Source organism: Oncorhynchus mykiss, chromosome 19 (genome assembly GCF_057628025.1).
Source record: "Oncorhynchus mykiss isolate SJ-2025 chromosome 19, ASM5762802v1, whole genome shotgun sequence".
NCBI lineage: Eukaryota > Metazoa > Chordata > Actinopteri > Salmoniformes > Salmonidae > Oncorhynchus > Oncorhynchus mykiss.
The window spans coordinates 45638646-45664461 of NC_143040.1; the positions used below are offsets into that span (position 1 = coordinate 45638646).

The following is a 25816-nucleotide window of genomic DNA, read 5'->3' on the forward strand; positions in this document are numbered from 1 at the left end:
TGACCTGGATTGTAATTTAGATTATTTAAGTACATGGTGCAAGTGATCAATGCCATTTGAGATTCTGCGCAGATTGTTATAGCAATTGTGAAAATCTCCACAGACCTGTGACATTTGCATGCTATCTTGAACATGCACACTTTCTATGATTACATAAGACATGTCTTGTTACAGTAACCTCAAAATGTGGATAGGGATGTGTTACTCATTTGTAAATTGAATAAATGCTTTTAAAATGTAACGTAGTGAACATTCTGCCATAATCCAGTTTGTGTATTCGTACTGTGGGATTCCAGTTCCGTATTTGACCGTAGCCAGACAGCGGGAGTGATATGCCATGTGAACTATGTAATACCAGCACACATCTGAGTAAAGTTAAACTAAAGTACAAGGGCGCCCCGACCTCAGTTCTTATAAACATAAGCAATCTAAACAGTGGGACATTACATACATTATGTTATAGCCTAAACTTTAGGCTTTTTACTGTATTATAAAATGTAATGTTGAATTGTGTTTGGTTGACAACGCAACCAAATATCAACATTTAAAGGAGATGTATCTACTGCTTGGATAGTTCCACATGAGCCACTGGCTTAATAAACTATGAAATCAGGGAGGGGACTGTGGATCTGTCTCTGTCTGTTCATACATTTGTCACACGCAATATCCCAGACAGCACTGGCCCGATTTTGATGAAACGTGGGTGAATAATGCGTCTTGTCATAGAGATCCGGGATTTACCAAATTACACTGATTGGCCCAAGGTGGGAGCTATAGTAATGAACTGAAATATGTTAGTCACACACTCTCTCTTAATTGGCCCAATGGGGTGCACTGCATCATTCGTGGGGACGACATGTTTACTGTTGCCTTGTTTTTTGTTGAGATGGAAAACTAAATCCAACATATAATTTAACTGGTCAAGAAGGTAATAGACTATTTACTGTACTGCAAAAGCAAATTGTGTTTGGTTGTCAATGCAACCACATACACACATTTTAAGGAGATGTATCCTTAGATAGTTGTATCTGTGCCACTGGGTCTGGCTTTAATTCCAGCTTTTCCACAAATTAATAACTGATTTGTTGGATTCACACATCCATTTCAACCAAAATTGTAACTTAATTAGTAGGACTAAATCAAATCAAACTTTAAATGCACTTTAAATACAGTTTGATTTGATTTAGTTGTATTCTTTAAATTACATTTTTGGTTGAGATGGAGACGTGAATCCATTTTTTATATTTTTTTATGAATTTGTAGATTCCATTTGAAATCAACCAAAGCTTGAAACCCTTGGCCTATATATGCATTGTCTATTTTTTGTTGAATCCTGGATTACTACTTTTAGCCCATCGAAACGCATTGAATAACAGAATCACATATGGAAAAATGTGTAAATAGTCAAAAAGTTTGGACACACCTACTCATTCAAGGAATTGTCTTTATTTTTACTATTTTCTACATTGTAGAATAATAGTGAAGACCATTGGAGACTGGTGACTTGAATAATTGAGGAGGATGGGAGACCCACGGTATAGGCTCGGAATGCACTGGGATGAGAAATTGTGTTTCAAAAATCGTCAAAGACTAATTATTTTTAACCTAAAGCATTTAATAAAGACATTCATAGTACAATATTATGGGGAATGGGAATGAGGGTAACTTACACAGTGGTGGAAAGGGATCACAGCAGTGATTGAATGAGGGTATGAGGCATGAGCTGAGGCATGAGCTGAGGTGTTCAGAGGCTTGACAAGTGCCGGACAGGATTTGACTGAGAAGACAAAAAACAATAACACAACAGACTACACAGTTAGACAAAAGAGCTAAGAATGAGTTAGTCCAAGCAAGGAGTAAAATCATTGATGTGTAATAATGTGATTGTGTATGTGATTGACTCTACATACAGTAATGAGAGAAAATTGATAACGGCACATGAGACGTGGCTTCGGTTAATGTAAGGAGAAAGTTGGCAATGGTAGTGGAGTGGAGTGGAGTAATCATCACCTCTTAATCAGGGAACAGGAGGGGAGTTAGCTGTAAATACAAATAACAGATACATTTCATTACAGCTGCGCCATCGTAGGTTTGGACAACAAGTTTCTCTATGAAGTTAAACTCAGACATCTCAAAATTCATAAAGTCAAACACAGACTATGCACCCTGCGTATGACAGGTATGACAGTGATTAATCAGTTATAAAAAGGTTTTATAAGGACTATGATGGGACCAGTGTTTCCTAATCAGGTCACATGGTTTTAAAAAACTCCTGAAAAAAACTCCTGGCCCTGGGGGTGGAATGAAAACTCTGTCAAACTGCAGCTACCTTACATTTGTTCATATAAATGATATTTAGACTAGATTAGGAGGGGGATTTCCTCTTACCAGACACGGACAACAACTGATAGGCAATATAACTCACAGGGCTAACTAAGCTTGCTTTATGCATGTTTGCATCATGCAGGCCTATGCAACTGTAGGCCTTGTAAAAATGTCATCACTATTATGTTGATTGATTAATTCCAGTTAATCATACTGGACGTATAGGCAGCCTAGCCAGCCCAATTGTGAATATAAACTAAATTGGATCACATTCACATTTTCTCCTGACACACAAATGGACTATAAATACATAATGTTACCAATTAATTTATCCTGACCAGATAGACCTGGCGCATAGGCTGTATGCAGCTACTCTTATTAATAGCCTACAGTTGATCAGATTGAAAAATAGTATTGTTTTCATCCCATACAGCATGTCAGATTTCTAATGTTTAGGTGTAGGCTAGGCTGCTGCAACATTTATGTCATGAGTTTTTGCTTGCGTCTGTCTGGAGTGATTGTGTGTTATCATCTTTGCTAAATAAATACCGGAGGAAGGTGGAAAGTCTATTTGAGCGCACACAAAAAAAAATGCGCTGCGTCAACCTCTCTCTTTAATCCAACTTTTATTGGATGATGCAATGGAAGCTATCAAATCATTCGGAATTGTTTTCAACATCCCAGAAAAGACAGTAGAAAGTTCCATATGTTCAGCAAGTAAAGCACAATTACCTCTGCAAGCTCATTGTAGTTGACCTTGTTGGCAGAGTTTATCCTCTCGTCATGTCCTCTAAAAGCAAATTATTGCATGTCCAAAAACGCCGTGGTGTTGATAAGCAGCTTGGTAGCAGTTTGAAAACGCAGACCTTCGTCATGATCGATGCAGCTTTTTCCCAGAAACTTGAATCTGATGTGGGCATTTATATGCTCCGTACATTTGTTTTGCAGTTTAGCTGAATGATCGATGTTCTTCAGGTCACTGTACCCACCTTTCGACCAAGGTTCAGACTTTCCAAAAAGCAGGCAAGGCCAGCAATACAGGCGGCTTGGTTAACCAACTATACTTTTGATACCAGTTGGTATTGAACGCCCTCACGTTTTCATCATTTTCCTCATTAAGCTGATATCAGGCGGAGATCGACTCTAGCTTTTAATGTGCACATTTTCCATGTACCCTAGAGAATGAAAGGGCTTCTTCAACAAAAAGTATTGGGTGGCACAATAGGTCATCCATCTATATAAATGGCATCTTACATTTTTATTTGTTTTAAACCCACCCATAATAAATCATTGTTTTCTTAGAGACCACTACCAGACAATCAGTGGTTACGTTAATTGATGGCTATATTTGCACTAAGTGCTGCAGCAGCATTGAGGCGGAGAAATACCAAGGTCACTTTGCTTTGGGTCAATATCAAACCTATTTAGTCCTTAGTCTGCTTGGTGCCCATGCATGGATAAAGAACAGCGCAAATTACATGTGGAAAAGCACTTATGGCTCTATTCAATCCGCATCATAGAAGTTCAGCTGTACAGCCTGATTGAAATTTAAAGGCAATGTTCCAGCTTTAGCGGAGACTGCGTTCACGGTAAACGCTGCATGTCGGCTCAATCGGAAATCACTTTTACATTTCTATTGCGGAATCTGTAATACTTAAACATTACAGAATTAACTGAGCCCTTATTATTAGATTAATGGGAAGGGTTATGACAATTGAATTCTGCTGCTCTATCGATCGCTCCATACAGAGAAGCAACGTTAGTGGGCATGGTGTTTGGGAAATGTTTGTGAGTCCTGAGCTAACACAAGGAATTGTTTTATGATGGTCATACCAAAGATCATTTAGCTATTTGATTTAGAATTTTAGGGCCCCTTTAGGTATCAAAAAAATACACAGTACAAGTCAAAAATTTGGACACACCTACTCATTCAAGGGTTTCTCTTTATTTTTACTATTTTCTACATTATAGAATAATAGTGAAGACATCAAAACTATGAAATAACACATACGGAATCATTTAGTAAGCAAAAAGAGTTAAACAAAAATATATTATATATTTGAGATTCTTCAAAGTAGCCACCCTTTGCCTTGATGACAGCTTGGCACTCTCTCAACTAGCTTCATGAGGTAGTCACCTGGAATGCATTTCTATTAACAGGTGTGCCTTGTAAAAAGTTGATTTGTGATTTTTTTTTCCTTCTTAATGCGATTGAGCATTTTTATGGTTATTACATGATTCCATATGTGTTATTTTAGTTTTGATGTCTTCACTATTGTCTTCATTATTCTTCAATGTAGAAAATAGTAAAAAAGAAAAGAAAAACCCTTGAATAAGTACTGTAGGTGCATCAAACATTTGACTGGTACTATATACATATATATACATTCATATGCACACAAAAAATATATATGGGAGATTGGAAATGATACAGACCATTACATTGATGGAAGCCACAAACCATCTGCAATATTAAAGCTCATCTACACCCTAGAGTAAATGTTGTATTTTTTTTATTAGAATTTATCCGCTCACTTTACCATCTTTGCTTTGCATAGACGCAAGAAAAAATTCACTCGCTTTCTAATTTGACGCACATGACGCCGTTGGCGGTTTTGACTCTCACGACCGTCTGTTTTCTCTCTTTCAATACCGTGCATTCTAATTCCAGTGTGAACACTCATTCACGCGCATAAAAAAAAGCATTGTTTGATTTCACCTTTAAATTGTCAGCATAAACTATATATCGTCTCCAACGTTTATTGACAACATAAATACATTTGCACAATGAGCACTTCTTTTCTCTCAAATACATCGTTACAGTTGTTGGTTAGCTAGCTAGCATATTTTAGCCACATGAAATCTGTTAAAACACCTCAAAACAAGACAAGCTATCAAGAACGAGATGAAACTAGCAAAAATAAATCACTTACGAGTTCCTACATAGCAGTTTCTGGTCATTGTTTGTATCTATCTGGGCATCCAGAATTTCAACAACTTATGGACCTCTGCCCTATTGAAGCATGCACATTTTTTTTTTTACCTTTATTTAACCAGGTAGGCAAGTTGAGAACAAGTTCTCATTTACAATTGCGACCTGGCCAAGATAAAGCAAAGCAGTTTGACAGATACAACGACACAGAGTTTACACATGGAGTAAAACAAACATACAGTCAATAATACAGTATAAACAAGTCTATATACAATGTGAGCAAATGAGGTGAGAAGGGAGGTAAAGGCAAAAAAGGCCATGGTGGCAAGGTAAATACAATATAGCAAGTAAAACACTGGAATGGTAGTTTTGCAATGGAAGAATGTGCAAAGTAGAAATACAAATAATGGGGTGCAAAGGAGCAAAATAAATAAATAAATTAAATACAGTTGGGAAAGAGGTAGTTGTTTGGGCTAAATTATAGGTGGGCTATGTACAGGTGCAGTAATCTGTGAGCTGCTCTGACAGTTGGTGCTTAAAGCTAGTGAGGGAGATAAGTGTTTCCAGTTTCAGAGATTTTTGTAGTTCGTTCCAGTCATTGGCAGCAGAGAACTGGAAAGAGAGGCGGCCAAAGAAAGAATTGGTTTTGGGGGTGACTAGAGAGATATACCTGCTGGAGCGTGTGCTACAGGTGGGAGATGCTATGGTGACCAGCGAGCTGAGATAAGGGGGGACTTTACCTAGCAGGGTCTTGTAGATGACATGGAGCCAGTGGGTTTGGCGACGAGTATGAAGCGAGGGCCAGCCAACGAGAGCGTACAGGTCGCAATGGTGGGTAGTATATGGGGCTTTGGTGACAAAACGGATTGCACTGTGATAGACTGCATCCAATTTGTTGAGTAGGGTATTGGAGGCTATTTTGTAAATGACATCGCCAAAGTCGAGGATTGGTAGGATGGTCAGTTTTACAAGGGTATGTTTGGCAGCATGCGTGAAGGATGCTTTGTTGCGAAATAGGAAGCCAATTCTAGATTTAACTTTGGATTGGAGATGTTTGATATGGGTCTGGAAGGAGAGTTTACAGTCTAACCAGACACCTAAGTATTTGTAGTTGTCCACGTATTCTAAGTCAGAGCCGTCCAGAGTAGTGATGTTGGACAGGCAGGTAGGTGCAGGTAGCGATCGGTTGAAGAGCATGCATTTAGTTTTACTTGTATTTAAGAGCAATTGGAGGCCACGGAAGGAGAGTTGTATGGCATTGAAGCTTGCCTGGAGGGTTGTTAACACAGTGTCCAAAGAAGGGCCGGAAGTATACAGAATGGTGTCGTCTGCGTAGAGGTGGATCAGAGACTCACCAGCAGCAAGAGCGACCTCATTGATGTATACAGAGAAGAGAGTCGGTCCAAGAATTGAACCCTGTGGCACCCCCATAGAGACTGCCAGAGGTCCGGACAACAGACCCTCCGATTTGACACACTGAACTCTATCAGAGAAGTAGTTGGTGAACCAGGCGAGGCAATCATTTGAGAAACCAAGGCTGTTGAGTCTGCCGATGAGGATGTGGTGATTGACAGAGTCGAAAGCCTTGGCCAGATCAATGAATACGGCTGCACAGTAATGTTTCTTATCGATGGCGGTTAAGATATCGTTTAGGACCTTGAGCGTGGCTGAGGTGCACCCATGACCAGCTCTGAAACCAGATTGCATAGCAGAGAAGGTATGGTGAGATTCGAAATGGTCGGTAATCTGTTTGTTGACTTGGCTTTCGAAGACCTTAGAAAGGCATGGTAGGATAGATATAAGTCTGTAGCAGTTTGGGTCAAGAGTGTCCCCCCCTTTGAAGAGGGGGATGACCGCAGCTGCTTTCCAATCTTTGGGAATCTCAGACGACACGAAAGAGAGGTTGAACAGGCTAGTAATAGGGGTGGCAACAATTTCGGCAGATAATTTTAGAAAGAAAGGGTCCAGATTGTCTAGCCCGGCTGATTTGTAGGGGTCCAGATTTTGCAGCTCTTTCAGAACATCAGCTGAATGGATTTGGGAGAAGGAGAAATGGGGAAGGCTTGGGCGAGTTGCTGTTGGGGGTGCAGTGCTGTTGACAGGGGTAGGAGTAGCCAGGTGGAAAGCATGGCCAGCAGTAGAAAAATGCTTATTGAAATTTTCAATTATGGTGGATTTATCAGTGGTGACAGTGTTTCCTATCTTCAGTGAAGTGGGCAGCTGGGAGGAGGTGTTCTTATTCTCCATGGACTTTACAGTGTCCCTGAACTTTTTTGAGTTAGTGTTGCAAGAAGCAAATTTCTGCTTGAAAAAGCTAGCCTTGGCTTTTCTAACTGCCTGTGTATAATGGTTTCTAGCTTCCCTGAACAGCTGCATATCACGGGGGCTGTTCGATGCTAATGCAGAACGCCATAGGATGTTTTTGTGTTGGTTATTAAGGGCAGTCAGGTCTGGGGAGAACCAAGGGCTATATCTGTTCCTGGTTCTAAATTTCTTGAATGGGGCATGTTTATTTAAGATGGTTAGGAAGGCATTTTTTTAAAATATCCAGGCATCCTCTACTGACGGGATGAGGTCAATATCCTTCCAGGATACCCCGTCCAGGTCGATTAGAAAGGCCTGCTCGCTGAAGTGTTTCAGGGAGCGTTTTACAGTGATGAGAGGAGGTCGTTTGACCGCTGACCCATTACGGATGCAGGCAATGAGGCAGTGATCGCTGAGATCTTGGTTGAAGACAGCAGAGGTGTATTTAGAGGGGAAGTTGGTTAGGATGATATCTATGAGGGTGCCCGTGTTTAAGGCTTTGGGGAGGTACCTGGTAGGTTCATTGATAATTTGTGTGAGATTGAGGGCATCAAGTTTAGATTGTAGGATGGCTGGGGTGTTAAGCATGTTCCAGTTTAGGTTGCCTAGCAGCACGAGCTCTGAAGATAGATGGGGGGCAATCAGTTCACATATGGTGTCCAGAGCACAGCTGGGGGCAGAGGGTGGTCTATAGCAGGCGGCAACGGTGAGAGACTTGTTTTTAGAGAGGTGGATTTTTAAAAGTAGAAGTTCAAATTGTTTGGGTACAGACCTGGATAGTAGGACAGAACTCTGCAGGCTATCTTTGCAGTAGATTGCAACACCGCCCCCTTTGGCAGTTCTATCTTGTCTGAAAATGTTGTAGTTTGGAATTAAAATGTCTGAATTTTTGGTGGTCTTCCTAAGCCAGGATTCAGACACAGCTAGAACATCCGGGTTGGCAGAGTGTGCTAAAGCAGTGAATAGAACAAACTTAGGGAGGAGGCTTCTAATGTTAACATGCATGAAACCAAGGCTATTACGGTTACAGAAGTCGTCAAAAGAGAGCGCCTGGGGAATAGGAGTGGAGCTAGGCACTGCAGGGCCTGGATTCACCTCTACATTGCCAGCATAACATAGGAGGAGTAGAATAAGGGTGCGGCTAAAAGCAATAAGAATTGGTCGTCTAGAACGTCTGGAACAGAGAGTAAAAGGAGGTTTCTGGGGGCGATAAAATAGCATCAAGGTATAATGTACAGACAAAGGTAAGGTAGGATGTGAATACAGTGGAGGTAAACCTAGGTATTGAGTGATGAAGAGAGAGATATTGTCTCTAGAAACATCATTGAAACCAGGAGATGTCATTGCATGTGTGGGTGGTGGAACTAATAGGTTGGATAAGGTATAGTGAGCAGGACTAGAGGCTCTACAGTGAAATAAGCCAATAAACACTAACCCGAACAGCAATGGACAAGACATTAAGGAGAGGCATGCTTAGTCGAGTGATCAAAAGGGTCCAGTGAGTGGAGAGGTTGGTTGAGGGTCACGGCGATTTAGACAGCTAGCCAGGCCATCGGTAGCAAGCTAGCATAGGATGGAGGTATGTTGTTAGCCACCTCTTGCGTTCAGTCAGTAGATTAGTGGGGTTCCGTGTGGTAGAGGGGATTAATCCAAATCACACAACAACAACAAAAATAAGAACAATAGATATAGTTATAGAGGCTATTCAGATAGCAGCCGGTAAGACAGCTAACGGTTAGCGGGCCGCAGATGGGCGTTCAGGTAACGTCGCGACGGAGGAGCCAGCCGGATCTCCTTCAGGTAGATAACGTTGGCAGTCCAGTTGTGAAGGCCCGGTGGGGCTCCGAGTAGGCAGTAAAACGGGTCCGGATCGGTGACTGCAGCCCAGGAGTGAATGATGGAACTCAGGAGTGATTGACGGAGCTGGCTAGCACCGGAATAATTGATGTTTGCTCCGGAATCGACGAAAGCCGATTATCACACGGATAGCAGCTAGCTAGCTGTGAGATCCGGGTATGAATGTCCAGAGAGCAGTTGAAATCCAGGGACATGGAGAGAAAAATTGATCCGGTATGTTCCGTTCCGAGCCGCGCTGCGCCGTACAAAACTGGCGATAGATTTTCGATAGATTTTCGAGCTAAAGGATAGCTGATGACCACAAACCGTGGTTAGCTGAATACTAACAATTTGCCAGTAAAGAAGCTAACTAGCTTCTGATTAGCTTCTGGATTAGCTTCTGGGCTAGCTCCTGGCTAGCTTCTGGCTAGTTTCTGACTAGCTTCTTGGAGTTTCTGGCTAGCTTCTTGGAGGATTACAGATCTGAGATAAATAATACTTTTTTATAAATATAAATTGGTGAGGCGGGTTGCAGGAGAGTGTTTTGAAGATGAGTTGATGGAAAATAAAAATAAAATGTATGTGAAAAAAGTTGTAAATATATATATATATACAGGACACGACAAGACGAGGACAAAAGACGTCTGAACTGCTATGCGATCTTGGAGTTATAACATCATTTTTGTTATGACCATCTAGGGGGATTTTTATTTAGTTGAACCTACTAGCTAGCTAAATGTTTGCTAGTGTTTATAAAGGCTTTATGAAGCCTTTATAAGCTGCACATCATTTAAAGCTCGACCGAAGTGGTCAACAAGACAAACCAGATCATTTCAAGTGTTTTCATATTTCACACTCACGTGATCTTGTTTGAATATAAGATGTAAAACAAAATGGAAGAAAAGAAGTGCACAGATGGAGTGACATCACTTCCATTATGGACTCCTTCCTCCTTTAAGAGAGTGAGTTGGTGCCGACCACAGGGTAGAGGAACACTGTGCGGAAACGTCTTGACTGGACTGACCAGACGCACGGCACTTCTGGATTTACACACAGTCTAGAGGACTCTCGCTCCAGCCGACAAGGTTTGTAAGATTAAGTTCTGTTAATGTATATGTCAAACATAGGCTAGTGTTTTTCCCTAGTGTAAGAACATTTATAAATATTGAAGAACTGCTTATATAAATCACAATAAATTGTTAGTTCAGAATATATTTAGGGTAAACATCATTGAATTGCTGCCTCCTCTTATTTTAGAGCACATTTTACAAAAGGGAAGATGACTGTGTGAATGTTTATTTTGTCAGATTTTTCTTTTACTTTTGTCAGTTTTGTCATAAATCACTGCTGATGAGGATACTGGTATGTGAAACAATGATAACAGGATAATGTATAAGCCTATTAGCTGCTTGTATCATAATGCTTAGGAGAATTATTGAACAATGTTTTATCTCCCAAATGTTTCCATAACAAGATATATTGATCATCAAATCCAATTGTATTGTCACATGCACCGAATACAACAGGTGTAGACTTTACCATGAAATGCTTCCCCATCAATGCAGTTAAAAAGTAAGAACAGATTAGCAAATAATTTTTTTTAAAGGAAATAGTAACACAATAAAATAACAATAATGTTGCTATATACAAGGAGTACCTGTACCGAGTGAATGTTCAGGGGTACAAAATAGTTGAGGAAATTGAGGTAATATGTACATGTAGGTCGGGGTAAGAGTGACAAGGCAATTAGGATAGATAATAAACAGAGTAGCAGCAGCATATATGTGAAGCGTGTGAAAGTGTGTGTGGCGTCAACATGCATGTGTGTTTTGTATGCGTGAGCATATGTTGTGTGTGTGTGTGTGTGTGTGTGTGTCAGTGTGGTACAGTGAATTCAGAAAGTATTCATACCCCTTGACCTATTCTACATTTCGTTGTGTTATTGCCTGAATTCAAAATGGATTACACAGATCACCCATCTACTGTACACACCAATACCCCATAATGACAAAGCGAAAACATATTTTTAGACATTTTTGCAAATGTATTAAATTAAATACAGAAATATTTAGATAAGTATTCACACCCCTGAGTCAATACTTTGTAGAAGCACCTTTGTCTTCTTGGTAAACACCTCCAGTTTAGATTTGGCCTTGTGTTTTAGGTTATTGTCCTGCTGAAAGGTGAAAAAAAATCTCCCAGTGTGTAGGTGGAAAGCAGACTGAACCAGGTTTTTTTCTAGGATTTTTCCTGTGCTTAGCTCCATTCCCCAGTCCTTAACGATTACAGGCATACACATAACATGATGCAGCCACCAATTAGGTTAGTATTGAGGATTAACTACAATGTTGTTGATCCATCCTCAGTTTTCTCCTATCACAGCCATTAAACTCTAACTGTTTTAAAGTCGCCATTGGCCTCATGGTGAAATCCCTGATCGTTCCTTCCTCTCCGGCAACTGAGTTAGGAAGGACATCTGTATTTTTGTAGTGATTGGGTGTATTGATACATAGATATTGACTTGACATTTCAGCTTTTAATTTGTATTAATTTGTAAAATGTAAAAAATAAAATAAAAAAAATAATTAAAAAATCACTGTGACATTATAGGGTATTGCGTGTAGGTCAGTGACTAAACATCTCAATTGAATCCCTTTTAAATTCAGGCTGTAACAACAAAATGTCGAAAAAGTCAGTGGGTGTGAATACTTTCTGAAGGAATTGTGTGAGTGTGTGTGGGTAGAGAGAGTCCAGTGACTGCGCACAGAGCCAGTGCAAAAAAAAAGGGGGTCAATGCAAATAGTCTGGGTAGCCTTTTGATTAACAGTTCAGCAGTCTTATGGTTTGGAGGTAGAAGCTGTGCAGGAGCCTTTTGGTCCCAGATTTGGAGCTCTGGTATCGCTTACCGTGCGGTAGCAGAGAGAACAGTCTATGATGGCTGGAATCTTTGACAATTGTTAGGGCCTTCCTCTGTAAGGGATGGACATTTTCCAAACATTATGTCGAAATTATTTTGAATATAATAATAACATTTATCAATCTGACTCCATTATTATGTGAATAAATACAACAGGCCCTGTGCGTCTCCGGAGGAATCTAGTCAAGGTAGCGAGCCTTACATCAACTGGCAGTATGACTATAATGAACATGTGTCTAAATTGCACCGTTATGCAATTATTAAGAGACTAGATACAAATACCTAATCCTGGCGACCAATGTTTTAGCAATCATTTATTGAGGCAAGCAGATCAGGAATGTCAAGGTAGTTCCCAAGCATGTGCTATGTGTACAGTGTATATAACAACTTCCAATACACCTACTAAATTATAAGTATATAGTCAATCAAATAATTACCCTGTAAAATGAGGAATGCATTTACCCAGTTCAACTAATATAATTTGTTAGTCACAAAATAAGTAACACTCAAACAATTACAGTGTACATGAGATACATTACAGAATAACACAAAGTAAATGACTGTCACCAATAGGCTTATACTTAACGTGGTTACACGTTTTTAAAGTTCAGAATAATCGCTAAGAGAAAAAAAACTGTGTGTGTGATACAAACAGGAGCTTGGTAAGACGTTTTCAAAGTATTAAGAAATTCACTGTCCTTTTCACCAAATTCAATACATCCTGACAAAATACACAGGCTTTTGAGCGGTTATTCAAATGACATAGTGTAGACGTTTCACCGCAGTTTATAGTCTAGACTAGAGTTTTTTAACTCACTTGAAAACAATAACATTCTTCATTACATTATGTTGTTGTAGCCTAGGTAGGATGATTTCTTGTCCCTAAAAAACTTAAACAATAGAGTAGCTTTGGAGTGCACATAGTCTAGGCTACCTATGATTTTCTTTCGCTGTGTAAATTGACTGGATATATTCACTGCAGTATTAAGCCTAACATTGAGCTTATTAATTATTGGCTAATATGCATAAGCTTCTAACTTAGGCTATAGGCTACATCCAGGGCCGGTCCTTGCCGTTCTGCCGCCCTAGGTGAGGCCAAAAAATGCAGCCCCTGCTAAATTATAATGGTCCCAGTAATCAAACTGAAAAAGTTAGGTTCAATTTAGGTTTGGAATGAAAGGTGACAATGCCTATTTTCCATACTGTACTTTTAAAATACATATTTTCCACAACGTTGAAAAGGCTTCTTTCCGGATGTTGAAAAATACTTATTTTCGGGAAGTTGAAATCAGGCTTCAATTACTCAGCTTCATTGTAACCTAAATTAGCTGGATCAGGTGTATCCCATCTAGTAATATGATTGCAGTCGAGATGATCATATGATCATATGATTAACAGAACTGGTTGCACAGGTTGTTTACCCGGTCATTCGGTTCTGAATGAAAGTTAAAAATACTTATTTTCCAGTTGTGAAAATATGTATTTTCCATACGTTGAAAATATGTATTTTCCGGATGTTGAATCAGGCAAATTTTTGGTTCTGAATCCAAGTTGAAAAAACAAAATTTATAGGTGTTTATGTTTGGGTCAAATCAAGGGTGGCCCAGACCCAACAAAATCTGAACCAAACATAGACGTCTATTTGTAACCTAAAAAAATCACATTTTAGCTGCACTACCTGAGCCACTTGTGTGGGTTGTAGACTCCGTCTCATGCTACCACTAGAGTGAAAGCACCGCCAGCATTCAAAAGTGACCAAAACATCAGCCAGGAAGCATAGGAACTGAGAAGTGGTCTGTGGTCACCACCTGCAGAACCACTCCTTTATTGGGGGTGTCTTGCTAAATGCCTATAATTTCCACCTGTTGTCTATTCCATTTGCACAACAGCATGTGAAATGTATTGTCAATCAGTGTTTCTTCCCAAGTGGACAGTTTGATTTCACAGAAGTGTGATTGGCTTGGAGTTACATTGTGTTGTTTAAGTGTTCCCTTTATTTTTTTGAGCAGTGTATATACAGTGGGGCAAAAAAGTATTTAGTTAGCCACCAATTGTGCAAGTTCTCCAACTTAAAAAGATGAGAGAGGCCTGTAATTTTCATCATGGGTACACTTCAACTATGACAGACAAAATGAGAAAACAAATCCAGAAAATCACATTGTAGGATTTGTAATGAATTTATTTGTAAATTATTGTGGAAAATAAGTATTTGGTCACCTACAAACAAGGAAGATTTCTGGCTCTCACAGACCTGTAACTTCTTCTTTAAGAGGCTCCTCTGTCCTCCACTCGTTACCTGTATTAATGGCACCTATTTGAACTTGTTATCAGTATAAAAGACACCTGTCCACAACCTCAAACAGTCACACTCCAAACTCCACTATGGCCAAGACCAAAGAGCTGTCAAAGGACACCAGAAACAAAATTGTAGACCTGCACCAGGCTGGGAAGACTGAATCTGCAATAGGTAAGCAGCTTGGTTTGAAGAAATCAACTGTGGGAGCAATTATTAGGAAATGGAAGACATACAAGACCACTGATAATCTCCCTCGATCTGGGGCTCCATGCAAGATCTCACCCCGTGGGGTCAAAATGATCACAAGAACGGTGAGCAAAAATCCCAGAACCACACGGGGGGACCTAGTGAATGACCTGCAGAGAGCTGGGACCAAAGTAACAAAGCCTACCATCAGCAAGGGCATTGAAGATGAAACGTGGCTGGGTCTTTCAGCATGACAATGATCCCAAACACACCGCCCAGGCAACGAAGGAGTGGCTTCGTAAGAAGCATTTCAAGGTCCTGGAGTGGCCTAGCTAGTCTCCAGATCTCAACCCCATAGAAAACTTTGGAGGGAGTTGAAAGTGCGTGTTGCCCAGCAACAGCCCCAAAACATCACTGCTCTAGAGGAGATCTGCATGGAGGAATGGGCCAAAATACCAGCAACAGTGTGTGAAAACCTTGTGAAGACTTACAGAAAACGTTTGACCTCTGTCATTGCCAACAAAGGGTATATAACAAAGTATTGAGATAAACTTTTGTTATTGACCAAATACTTATTTTCCACCATCATTTGCAAATAAATTCATTAAAAATCCTACAATGTGATTTTCTGGAGGAATTTTTTAAAAATTTTGTCTGTCGTAGTTGAAGTGTACCTATGATGAAAATTGCAGGCCTCAATTGGTGGCTGACTAAATACTTTTTTGCCCCACTGTACATACAGTTGAAGTCGGAAGTTTACATACACCTTAGCCAAATACATTTAAACTCAGTTTTTCACAATTCCTGACATTTAATCCTAGTAAAAATTCCCTGTCTTAGGTCAGATAGGATTACCACTTGATTTTAAGAATGTGAAATGTCAGAATAATAGCAGAGAGAATGATTTATCTCAGCTTTTATTTATTTCATCACATTCCAAGTGGGTCAGAAGTTTACATACACTCAAATAGTATTTCGTAGTATTGCCTTTAAATTGTTTAACTTGGGTCAAACGTTTCAGGGAGCCTTCCACAAGCTTCCCACAACAAATTGGGTGAGTTTTGGCCCATTTCTCCTGACAGAGCTGGTGTAACTGAGTCAGGTTTGCAGGCCTCCTTGCTCGCGCACGCTTTTTCAGTACTGCCCACAAATCTTCTATAGGATTGAGGTCAGGGCTTTGTGATGGCCACTCCAATGCCTTGACTTTGTTGTCCTTAAGCCATTTTGCCACAACTTTGGAAGTATGCTTGGGGTCATTGTCCATTTGGAAGACCCATTTGCGACCAAGCTTTACTTCCTGACTGATGTCTTGAGATGTTGCTTCAATATATTCACATAATTTTTCTACCTCATGATGCCATCAATTTTGAGAAGTGCACCAGTCCCTCCTGCAGCAAAGCACCCCCACAACATGATGCTGCCACCCCCGTGCTTCACGGTTGGGATGGTGTTCTTCGGCTTGCAAGCCTCCCCCTTTTTCCTCCAAACAGTTATATTTTTGTTTCCTCAGACCAGAGGACATTTCTCCAAAAAGTTTGATCTTTGTCCCCATGTGCAGTTGCAAACCGTAGTCTGGCTTTTTTGTGGATGTTTTGGAGCAGTGAGCAGCCTTTCAGGTTATGTCGATATAGGACTCATTTTACTGTGAATATAGATACTTTTGTTCCTGTTTCCTACAGCATCTTCACAAGGTCATTTGCTGTTCTGGGATTGATTTGCACTTTTCGCACCAAAGTACGTTCATCTCCAGGAGACAGAACGCGTCTCCTTCCTGAGCAGTATGACGCAAAGAGGCACGTGATGTCACGCAAAGAGGCACTGAGTTTGAAGGTAGGCCTTGAAATACATCCACGGGTACAACTCCAATAGACTCAGATGATGTCAATTAGCCTATCAGAAGCTTCTAAAGCCATGACATAATGTTCTGGAATTTTCCAAGCTGTTTAAACTGCACAGTCAACTTAGTGTATGTGAACTGACCCACTTGAATTCTGATACAGTGAATTATAAGTGAAATAATAATGAAAATATATACATTTTGGCTTCTCAGTGTTTTTGTCAATATGACATGCCCAAAATGAAAACATATTTTTTTCTTCATTTCTAGCACTAATGTGTTATCATTTACACGCTGTGTCACGTTTCTTTTGTCTTAGTATGCCTCCATTTCAAAACTTATTTTTTCTTTGACACAATAATTATTTTCCTCTTTGACTGTGCATTTTTGTCAGTTCTTTCTTTCACCACTAGAGGGTAATTGGCCTATTTTTACGGGTCTGTACTCCCAGAATAGTTTTTGTGCTTGCCAGTTAGCTAGCAGTTCTTAGCTGTTTGCGGCCAATGGCTAGCAGTTTCTTACTGGCGATAAAATGGATGTATGTCATCCTTTTTTCAGAGTGGTTACTGAATTATTTAATTTAATGAATCAAACATTAAACCTCAAACAATTAATGGTAATTCATTACAGGTGTTTATTTGCTGAAGTGTGTGTAGTTGCCAGGCTATTAAAAGGGACAAGTGGCTATTTTAGACTGTGTTTAATTGAAATTTTACGGTATCAGTTTCAAATCATTTTTTTTTTTAAATTACACCTAATTTTTTACTACTGAAGACAGTGTTACAGTTAACCCAGTTAGCCTCTGGGTTAATTGTAACATTTTGACTTCCGACACTTTCGGTTGAATTGTAAACGATTGGTATGTCTTAGAAACAGAGATACAGTGTATAATGGTAACTGAGATATCTATGTTGTTAAATCAAATAATATTTTCATAAATAAGCAAAAGACTGAAAGTGTAACATTGTGCCCCGGTCTCCCCTATCTGCCATATACCCCTGTCCCCCTCCTTGAACAACCACAGTTACATTTACACAACATATTCTCTCCAGCTCCATAGACATGACTGGAAGCAACAGTACCAACACCAGCCACTGCCCTTACGCTGAGGAGTGGGACTGGCTTCACACCATGCAACTGGCCTACATCCTGGCCACCAGCGTACTGGGGATTCTGGATAACGTGTTTGTCTTGTTGTTATTCTGCCTGCATAAGAAGGCCTGCACCGTAGCAGAGATCAACCTGAGCAACCTGGCTGCCGCTGATCTGCTCCTGGTCTCCTGCCTCCCCCTCTGGGCTGTCAATGTGGCCAATGGCTTTGACTGGCCCTTCGGCCCCCTGCTGTGTCGCCTGGTCAACGTGGGAATCAACATGAATGCCTACAGCAGTATCTACTTCTTGGCTCTGGTCAGCGTGGACCGCTATGTGGCATTGGTGCATACGATGAATCCCTGGAGTATGAGGAGTCCCTCCTATGCCAAGCTGGCCTGTTTGTTAGTGTGGGGCTATGGCCTGCTGCTGGGCACCCCTACCATGGAGATGAAGGCCACTCTGCAGGTGCTGTCTGTTCTCCTGACCTTCCTGCTTTGCTGGGTGCCCTTCCACCTGGTCATGGCCCTGTATGTCCTCCGGGAGCAGGCATCATAGACCTTTGGCATTCTAATTGTCAATTTGTTGAGGTAATCTGAAGAGATTTCACCCCATGCTTCCTGAAGCTCCTCCCACAAGTTGGATTGGATTGATGGGCACTTCTTACGTACCATACGATCAAGCTGCTCCCACAAAAGCTCAATAGGGTTGAGATCCGGTGACTGTGCTGGCCACTCCATTATAGACCGAATACCAGCTGACTGCTTCTCCCTTAAATAGGTTGGAGCTGTGCTTTGGGTAATTGTCTTGTTGTAGGATATGGCTTTTTCTTTGCCTAGAAGGCCAGCATCATGGAAATCGCCTCTTCACTGTTGACTTTGAGATTGGTGTTTTGCGGGTACTATTTAATGAAGCTGCCAGTTGAGGACTTGTGAGGCATCTGTTTCTCAAACTAGACACTCTAATCTATTTGTCCTCTTGCTCAGTTGTGCACTGGGGCATCCCACTCCTCTTTCTATTCTGGTTGTACCAGATCTTCAGTTCTTGGCAATTTCTAGAATGGAATAGCCTTTATTTCTCAGAACAAGAATAGACTGACGAGTTTCAGAACAAAGGTCTTTGTTTCTGACCATTTTGAGCCTGTAATTGAAACCACAAATAGTCTAAAGAAGGCCAGTTTTATTGCCTCTTTAATCAGGACAACAGTTTTCAGCTGTGCTAACATAATTGCAAAAGGGTTTTCTAATGATCAATTAGCCTTTTAAAATAATCAACTTGGATTAGCTAACACAACGTGCCATTGGAACACAGGAGTGATGGTTGTAGAAGTAGGCACTCCCGGTTCCATCGGCAGCGACCCAGGACTGACGTCACCACAGAGTTTGGGAACAGACAGATATAGGGAATGTAATGACACAAGTAATTGAGTCCACGTGAGTCCAATGATTGCTGATGTGCGTGACGGGGGGAAGGCAGGTGTGCGTACTGATGGTGTCTTGAGTGCGTAATGCCCCTCGAGCGCCAGGGGAGGAAGAGCAGGAGCAGGTGTGACCGCAACGACGAGTCAGCCTATAGGGGGGAGGTAAGTGAACTGGCATTTGTGGTGCCAGGACAACAACCTCCACCTCAACGTCAGCAAAACAAAGGAGTTGATTGTTGACTTCAGGAAGCATCGGAGGGATCGCTGCAGTAAAGAAAGAAGTTTTGAGAATTTTAATACCCCTTTGAAGTATCACATTTTTAAAAAATGTATAATTCGATGAAAAACATGTTTTGTCCTGCTATTAGCTCATACAAACACATAGAATAACAGATTCAATACATGGAACAACAGATAGTCCCAAAATAAAATAAGTTTGTTCTGAAGTGTCTGTCCTATATCTGAGACAAGAAATAATAGTTTTTTTTTTACATGTACTTAAACACTTGCCCCCCAATCCCCTCTTACATGTGTTAATATTGTACTTTAAAGTGTGCCTTCCTGTATTTTATGGTCAAATGTTTATTCTCTTCTACTGACCCATTTACTTTATGTTCATATTCATATCTTTTATTATTTCTTGTTGTTGTTGCATTGTCGAAAAGGAACCTGCAAGTAAGCATTTGATTGTACCACTGTGTACCATGTCTATCTTGTACATACGACTAATACAACTTGAAACTGAAATTGAAACCATTGTGTGGGTGAAGTAGTTGATGAGGAGCAGAGAGGAAAGTATTTTGCTGCTGGGTCAAAGTAATTGTGGTACTCCTAGGTACTTCAGTCAGAAAGAGTGATACTGAGTAACCTACAATAATATTCTCCCCCAGTCACTGTAAGGTACCCCATTCTTTTACTCGTGTCTTGATAGAATGAAAACACACTTTTTTGAATTCCACTGAGGCTGTGCTGACTTACAGTACAGTGAGGGAGGTGTAGACAGAGCGAGTATCCCATGCACTTTTACTTTTCTCTTGGGAGACTGAAAACATACTCTCTGGATTCCACTGAGTGAAGCTGTGCCGACTTACAGTACAGAGGGAGGGAGGTGTAGACAGAGTCAGTCCACAGAGAGTGTGCTCCATGTCATCCAGATAAGAGAGAAGGACCATCTGTTGCCTGCAGAGCCTTTTAGATGACTGTACATCACGGTGGTTTATGTAAAGAGCTGAGGTGTGCTTCACAAGGCAACAGCACGCAGAGCCTGTGTACTCTTACTAATATCAATATTAGCCCTTCCATTCTCATCCTCCCCAGTCCATTAGCGCATTATTAATTTTATTTTGAACCAGAGGGTAGCAGTTTACTTTACTTTGAAATGAGAGAAGTCGTGGTACACATGTTCAGTAGCATTGACATAATTAAAAGCTTTTTTGATGTTTTATAATATAACATTGTGCTCCAACATTGACACACACAATCTCTCTTCAGACAGCTCTCGAAATGGTCTCAAACTGGTCGGTGGACCCTTTAATGGAGTGTAACCACACAGCAGCCTGGAATTGGGTGTACTCCATCCAGCCAGTTTACATGTCCGTCATCTGCCTGCTGGGAATGGTGGGCAACACCTTCGTGCTGTGTGTGTTCTGCTTCCAGAAGAGACACAGCACAGTGGCAGACATCTACCTGGGGAACCTGGCTGCTGCAGACCTCCTCATGGTGTCCTGCCTGCCCTTCTGGGTGGTGGCGGTCATACAGGAGTTCCACTGGCCATTTGGTGAGCTTATGTGTCAGCTGGTGAACATTGTCATTGGGATGAACTACTACTGCAGTGTCCTGTTCCTTACGCTGGTGAGTGTGGACAGGTACCTGGTGCTGGCACGTCCCCTGTCGTCCCAGGGCAGGGGAAGAAAACCAGCCTGGGCCAGCGGGATCTGCCTGGTTGTCTGGGTGGTGGGCGCTCTTCTCAGCCTCCCAGCCCTGCTCTTCCGATCCGTCCAGTTCTTCCCCCAACTGGGGGTGGAGGCGTGCTACATGGCATACCCCCACGATGGCTGGAGGCTGCGCTACAACCTGACCGTCAACATAGTGGGCTTTCTGGTTCCTATACCCATTGTGTCCTTCTGCAGCTACCACATCATCAGTGTCCTACGGGACAACCAGGCGAGCAGGATGAGGAGCACGACGGCAGCAGGCACGGAGAGGAAGGCTGCCCACCTAGTGCTTATCGTCCTGGCCATCTTCATCCTCTGCTGGCTGCCCTACCAGGTCGTCATCTTCCTGGATACCTTGTATCACTATGAGGTCATCTCTGGCTGCGACTGGGTGGATGTATTAGAAATCAGCACTCAACTGGCTACCTACCTGGGCTACAGCAACAGCTCACTGAACCCTTTTCTGTACGTGATTGTGGGGAAGCACTTTAAGCAGAGGGCAAGAGGGGTATGTAGACAGATGATGTGCTGTGGAAAGGGAAGGAAGTCCTATCATATTGTCAATCTCAACTCCACCATTAAGTACACAGACTCCACTAAGGTATGATTTATAAACCCCAAATAACCATGTAATTTTAAGGCACATATTTCTGCACTAGCCTCACTGTTTTGTGTAACAGCAACTTGTGAATGTGTTTTGTGTTTACGTTGTATTTAGCTTTTGTGTGTTTTCTTTAAATGAAATCAAACTTTATTTGTCACATGCGCCGAATACAAGTGTAAACCTTACCGTGAAATGCTTACTTACAAGCCCTTAACCAACATCTCAGTTAACAAGAGGTTAAGAAAATATTTACCAAATAAACTAAAGTAAAAAATAATACAAAGTACCACAATAACATAACAATAACGAGGCTATTTACAGGGGGTACCAGTACAGAGTCAGTGTGCGGGGGTACAGGTTAGTTGAGGTCATTTGTACATGTAGGTAGGGGTGAAGTGACTAGGCATATATAATAAACAGCGAGTAGCAAAACAAATGGAGGGGGGTGGCAACGTAAATAGTCTGGTGGCCATTTGATGGATTGTTCAGCAGTTTCATGGCTTGGGGGTAGAAGCTGTTAAGGAGACTTTTGGTCCTAGACTTGGCGCTCCGGTACCGTGTGATAGCAGAGAAAAAAGTCTATGACTTGGGTGAGTGGAGTCTCTGAAAATTTGATGGGCTTTCCTCCAATATCGCCTATCATATAGCTCCTGGATGGCAGGAAGTTTGGCCCCAGTGATGTACTGGGCCGTTCGCACTACCCTCTGTAGTGCCTTGTGGTCAGATGCCGAGCAGTTGCCATACCAGGCAGTGATGCAACTGGTCAGGATGCTCTCAATGGTGCAGCTGTAGAACTTTTTGAGGATCTGGGGACCCATGCCAAATCTTTTCAGTCTCCTGAGGGGGAAAGGTTTTGTCGTGCCCTCTTCACGACTGTCTTGGTGTGTTTGAACCATGATAGTTCGTTGGTGATGTGGACACCAAGGAACTTGAAACTCACAACCCGCTCCACTACAGCAACGTCAATGTTAATGGGGGCCAGTTCGGCCCACCTTTTCCTGTAGTCCACAATCAGTTCCTTTGTCTTGCTCACATTGAGGGAGAGGTTGTTGTCCTGGCACCACACTGGCAGGTCTCTGACCTCCTCCCTATAGGCTGTCTCATCGTTGTCGGCCTACCCTTGTTGTGTTGTCAGCAAACTTAATGATGGTGTTGAAGTCGTGTTTGGCCACACAATCGTGGGTGAACAGGGAGTATAGGAGGTTGACTAAGTACACACCCCTGAGAGGCCCCAGTGTTGAGGATAAGCGTAGAAGACATTTTGTTGCCTACCCTTGCCACCAGGGGGTGGCCCGTCAGGAAGTCCAGGATCCAGTTGCAGAGGGAGGTGTTTATTCCCAGGGTACTTAGCTTAGTGATGAGCTTCATGGGCACTATGGTGTTGAACACTGAGCTGTCGTCAATGAACAGATTTTCTCACATAGGTGTTTCTTTTGTCCAGGTGGAAAAGGGCAGTGTGGAGTGCGATTGAGATTGCGTCATCTGTGGATCTGTTGGGGGGTTATGCGAATTGGAGTGGGTCTAGGGTATCCTGTTGCTGTTGATGTGAGCCATGACTAGCCTTTCAAAGCACTTCATGACTACCGACGTGAGTGCTATGGGGCGGTAATAATTTAGGCAGGTTACCTTCGCTTCCTTGGGCACAGGGACTATGGTGGTCTGCGTGAAACATGTAGGTATTACAGACTCAGGGAGAGGTTGAAAATGTCAGTGAAGACACTTGCCAGTTTGTCTGCGCATGCTTTGAGTACAATCCTGGAAATCCGTCTGCCCCCGTGGCTTTGTGAATGTTGACCTGTTTAAAGGTCTTGCTTACATCGGCTACCGAGAGAGTTATCACACAGTCATCCAGAACAGCTCATGCTCTTGTGCATGATTCAGTGTTGCTTGCCTCGAAGCGAGCATAAAAGGCATTTAGCTCATCTGGTAGGCTCGTGTTACTGGGCAGCTCGCGTCTGGGTTTCCCTTTGTAGTCCATAATAGTTTTCAAGCCCTGCCACATCCGATGAGCGTCAGAGCCGGTGTAGTAGGATTCAATCTTAATCCTGTATTGACGCTTTGCATGTTTGATGGTTCGTCTTAGGGCATAACGGGATTTCTTATAAATGTCCGGATTAGTGTCCTGTTCCTTGAAAGCGGCAGCTCTAGCCTTTAGCTCAATGCAGATGTTGCCTGTAATCCATGGCTTCTGGTTAGAATATGTACGTATGGTCACTGTGGCGAAGACGTCGTCAATGCACTTATTGATGAAGCCGATGACTGAGGTGGTATACTCCTCACTGCCATTGGATGAATCCTGGAACATATTCCAGTCTGTGCTAGCAAAACAGTCCTGTAGCGTAGCAGCCGCGTCATCTGACCACTTCCTTATTGAGCGAGTCACTGGTATACCTGTATCTCAAAAAGGTTTCTCAGTGATTTTATATTTTATATGGTTTAGACATGTTTATACATACATACAAATAAAACATCTGTAAAGTCCTTGATAATAATCTATTTTATATGATAAGTGAATGTTCACCAATACTGTGGAATAGTTATTGAATAGCTAAATTGCACAAAGATTGCAATGGCTTGTTTGGTACTTACCATGCACAATTCCATGTGAAATGATTGAATGTAGTTATTGACAGGTCATAGCAACAATCCAAATATACCCTCACATTGTCATAATGTGTGAGAAAGGGATATAGAGTACATTCTTATTCAACTCTAAGATGATGTCTAGCCAGCAAACAGACATTGGATGTTGTGATGAATTGAAGTCTGTACTGTATATATCTGTTCTGTACACTAAAGTGTATGCTTTGGTCTATGTAGAAATGTGAAATAAGACGGACACATATTAAGTGGACCTAAAGCATGGGCCTACACTGAGTGTTCAGAAAATTAGCAAAACCTTCCTAGTTGCACCCCTTTTGCCCTCAGAACAGTCTCAATTTGTGGGGTCATGGACTCTACAAGGTGTCGAAAGCGTTCCACAGAGATGCTGGCCCATGTTGACTACAATCCTTTCCACAGTTGTGTCAAGTTGGCTGGATGTCCTGGACCATTCTTTGGACCATTCTTGATACACACGGGAAACTGTTTAGTGTGAAAAACCCAACAATGTTGCAGTTATTGACACACTCAAACCGCCTGGCACTACCACATTCAAAGGCACTTAATTATGTTGCCTTGCCAATTCCCTCTCTGAATGACACATACACAATTCATGTCTCAACACCAGCAGCATACCACCCTGCATACCACTGCTGGCTTGCTTCTGAAGCTAAGCAGGGTTGGTCCTGGTCAGTCCCTGAATGAGATACCAGATGCTGCTGGAAGTGGGGTTGGAGGGCAAGTAGGAGGCACTCTTTCCTCTGGTCTAAAAAATATCCCAATTCCCCAGGGCAGTGATTGGGGACACTGCCCTGTGTAGGGTGCCGTCTTTCGGATGGGACATTAAACAGGTGTCCTGACTCTCTGAGGTCGTTAAAGATCCCATGGCACTTATTGTATGAGTAGGGGTTTTAACCCTGGTGTCCTGGCTAAATTCCCAATCTGGTCACCTAATAATCCCTGGTTTATGATTGACTTATTCATCCCTGTCCCCTGTAACTAGTCCCCAGGTTGTTGCTGTAAATGAGAATGTGTTCACATTCAACTTACCTGGTAAAATAATGGATAAAAAAATAAATAAAAAAATCTCAAAGCTTAAAAATACTTTTTGAACCTGTCTCCTCCCCTTCATCTACACTGGTTGAAGTGGGTTTAACAAGTGAGATCAATAAGGGATCATAGCTGTCACCTGGTTTCAACTGGTCAGTCTGTCATGGAATGAGCAGGTGTTGCTAATGTTTTATACGCTCAGTGTATAGTACCGATAGAATGTTTCTGTGAAAATATGTAATACCATTACACTCTATAATCCAGAAACATTATTTCATTGTGTTGCTATTTTATTTTGATCTATTTGTTAATTTTCTTACTTTTTAACTGCATTTTGGGAAAGGGCTCATAAGTAAGCATTTACAAGTCTACACTTGTTGTAATCGGCGGATGGGACAAATAAAATGTTATTCACTTTGAAATGACTCATGATGAAATATCAACAGAGGCTGTACTTGGCCCTCCGCCTACAGTTATCTTTGTGT

General features: G+C 41.6%; 1 long non-coding RNA gene and 2 pseudogenes across 1 annotated transcript; 2 read left to right on the forward strand and 1 right to left on the reverse strand.

Annotated features, from left to right (window-relative positions):
- Positions 1-1432: 1432 nt before the first annotated feature.
- Positions 1433-3362, reverse strand: LOC110498571 (uncharacterized). The gene is made up of 4 exons (XR_002469848.3): positions 3058-3362; positions 2011-2040; positions 1671-1777; positions 1433-1553 (listed from the first exon to the last, which is right to left on the reverse strand). It is a non-coding gene; the product is annotated as an uncharacterized LOC110498571 (long non-coding RNA).
- A 13214-nt stretch (positions 3363-16576) lies between these two features.
- LOC110498337 (B2 bradykinin receptor pseudogene) lies at positions 16577-18280 on the forward strand (annotated as a pseudogene).
- A 2360-nt stretch (positions 18281-20640) lies between these two features.
- LOC149975210 (B2 bradykinin receptor pseudogene) lies at positions 20641-21709 on the forward strand (annotated as a pseudogene).
- Positions 21710-25816: the final 4107 nt, after the last annotated feature.